Source organism: Myotis davidii, unplaced genomic scaffold (genome assembly GCF_000327345.1).
Source record: "Myotis davidii unplaced genomic scaffold, ASM32734v1 scaffold71, whole genome shotgun sequence".
NCBI lineage: Eukaryota > Metazoa > Chordata > Mammalia > Chiroptera > Vespertilionidae > Myotis > Myotis davidii.
The window spans coordinates 429,223-432,352 of record NW_006283588.1 but is presented as its reverse complement, the minus strand read 5'-3'; the positions used below and the strand labels follow the sequence as shown (position 1 = coordinate 432,352).

Below are 3,130 nucleotides of genomic sequence, written 5' to 3'. Positions count from 1 at the left end.
ATAGGTACATGTAATTTTCAAATTTAAGAAATGCCAAATGGTGTTTTATTGCTAAATATACAGAAATATAATAGAAGTACTCACTGAATTTTAGGGATCTTGAAAATCTACTTTTTACATGCTCCTTGTCATAATTATTTTTAACCTTTTATATTTTTCAATATACAGATACATTATGCAGGTAGTTTAATCTGTGCTATTCCTTTACTAAGAATGATAATAATGATGATAAAATTATTTTTCAATCTTACATTTGACCATGACCATGTAAACATCAATAGTGCAGCTAGGAGGCTAGGATAAATGTTCTCTTTTCCCTAAAAAATCAGGGATTTTCAAGTTGGAATTACATCATAGGGTAGAAATCTATTTTTTTTTTTTGAAGTTAAGGATAAAAACCTTTTTTGAATTTTCACTTCTGTCAGTTGGTGTCAAATTTGCAAACCATGCACACCCCTGTACAATGGAAAAAAAATTCCAAGACTGCTCTTAATTTTATAAAATGCATTGTCCTGGAAGTATCCGCTGAACTAGAGTGGCAGAACTGGGAACTCTCATTACCCAAAACTGTTGGGCAAAGTGACAATGACTGCAATGGGCTCCGACTTGTGTGTGACCTCAGAGGAGGATATTACTGCAGAATTTCCTAATAAGAATGTGTCCTGCCCCTTAAACAGCAAGCGTTGCCACTGGCTACATCCCAGGCACATGCCCAGTCATCATCTGTGTACATGTTCCAGCCTTCAAAGGCAGGAAGGTCTTTGTTACTCCAAGAGCTTCTCATAACCGGGCATCATTTACAGTCCTAGGGAGAGGAAGAAGGAAGAAGACAGAGGAATTGCAGAATGTGAAAGTTGGATGGAGAGAGAGTATCGGCCATGGTAAGTAAGGCTGGGTGTCAGAAATTGCTCTCAGGTGGCACTTGGTGGCATTTGTGCTGTCGATGCAAATGCTTTCCAACAATGTGCCTGGATATAGCGATCTTCCCGTGGTCAGGTGACCAAGCTTGCCTGGGTGGCTAGAGACCCATGGCTGGTCATCATCACTGAAAACAGTTTAGTTTGGGTTCCAAATCCTCCCGGTGACATCAGTGTACCTTACAAATTTGCCATTTTTTCATGAGTAACATGATCTGAAAAACCTATTGTAAGAGTTTTTTTTACAGTGGCACAATAAATAACCAACCAGACCCAACATGCCCCTGCCATTCACTACTGTTAGCTTAAACTCCACACGGGAGGAGCTCTGATGCCAAGACTGCAAACCTACCTGGCTTTCAGGGGAAGGACCAGCCACCATGCTGAGCTGATACCGTTAGTACACAGCCACGTTGGGAGAACCACTGTATGTGATATCTGTAAGACAACATAATTTTTTTCTCATGCAGCACTCTCCAGTAGATTCACTGTAAATATGAATTCACTGTCCAAGCTACATCCCATAACATAGGTATGACTCCATCAAAGAGACTGAGGAAATAATTTTGTATGTTTAAGTGCTTTCAATTGTTGGGGGTGGGGGGTGAGGAGCCATATGTAATCCTTTGAACATTGTTTTTTTTTTTAAAAAAAATCTCAGTCTTTGCATTGGAGAGCTTAGCTTCTCCCCTCCTCTCCTTTAAACATATGAATAATTTTTTGAAGCCTAAAGAGTTGTTAGCAAGAAAAACATTGCAATATACAAGCAGACAATTTATATGCAAACGCAGGGAGGTGAAATGGCTGATAGGAGAGGAAAACATGATCTCAGCTGACTAGGGAAAGGAAGCTGGGCATGCGCCCAGTAATGTGTATGCGCCTATGTCTGTAATATGCCTCTTCTGGGAGTGTATTTTTCAACACGAGGGATTGCCATATGGAGTATAACAATAGCCCTGGGTAGCAAGGAGCAGGAGCTTGATGGAGGGAGCTGGCTGGGCACTGCCTGGCAAGGATTCAAGATCATGGGATTGGCGAATTCCCCTATGGGATGCGCAGCACAGCCAGGTCAGCCTGGCTGCATTGCCGTCGTCGGTCTCTCTGCCACGCTTGCATCTGTGCTTGGGCCAAAGGCCCTAGAGGTTCACTCTGCAGCAGTACAGGGAGGCAGGAAGGGCGTGAAGCCCAAATGGGCAGGCCCAGGAGCCCCCAGCCAAGCCCAGGGAGAGATGCATGGAATAAATAAGCAAGTACATTTTTTTTTTTACCATTTATTCATATATTTTTATTTGGAAATGTTTCTATCAGTACAGTGAAACTAAATTTTAAGAGACACTGGATGTCATCAGTTTGGATATCATTAGTTTATTATAAAAGAGACACGGAAATTATTTACATGATGAAAGATTTCAGAACTTCAATGGAATGGGCAGCTTCACATGATGCCATTTCAATAGTGATTTATTTCAGTCTACATACTTTCCAAGAATGTCACCATCTCTAAATAAGAAATAGTCCTTATCTATAACTACTTTGGTGCCTCCATATTCTGGAAGAAGAACTTCATCTCCAACTTTCACGCTAGCAGGTTGAACCTCCCCACCCTTCCCCTTGGAGCTGGACCCCACGGTGACGACGGTGGCCTGTACTACCTTCCCCTGGGCTTTTTCCGGCAGCATGATGCCCGCCTTGGTGACGGTCTCCGTGGCTCTCCTCTCCACCAGCACGCAGTCAAAGAGGGGAAGGAACTTCCGAAAGGCCTGTCCTGCCATAACTCCGGCCGCGGGCCGTGCTCCGCTGTTGGGCCGCGGCGCCAGGAGAGGGCCGCCCTGGGGAAAAGCATTTTAAAAATGTATTTTTCTCAGAGTAAATAGAATAGAACTATGTCAGAGGGAAGGAGACCAAAGAAATTCAGTATTCACCTCGAAAAACCACTGTTCATTATCAAAACAATTTATTATTTAATGCCCAGGCTTTCTAACCTTCCCACTATTTTATCTCCTTGGCTTTGTTTGTGGAGATTTTGTGCAGCTTAGTCTCCCGTGGTCTCTGTAGATGATGACACTGCATAGGAAACCATCTGTGTCTTCCTACAATTTCCAGCGTGCGCATATCAAACATGGAGACGTTCCCACGTGTCCCTGTAAAAATCTGTATCCATGAAAAAAAAGACATGAAATTTGCTGATTTATAATACAACCAGGAAGAATGAT

General features: G+C 42.6%; 1 pseudogene; it reads right to left on the bottom strand.

Annotated features, from left to right (window-relative positions):
- Nucleotides 1–2,259: 2,259 nt before the first annotated feature.
- Nucleotides 2,260–2,739, bottom strand: LOC102762201 (annotated as a pseudogene).
- Nucleotides 2,740–3,130: the final 391 nt, after the last annotated feature.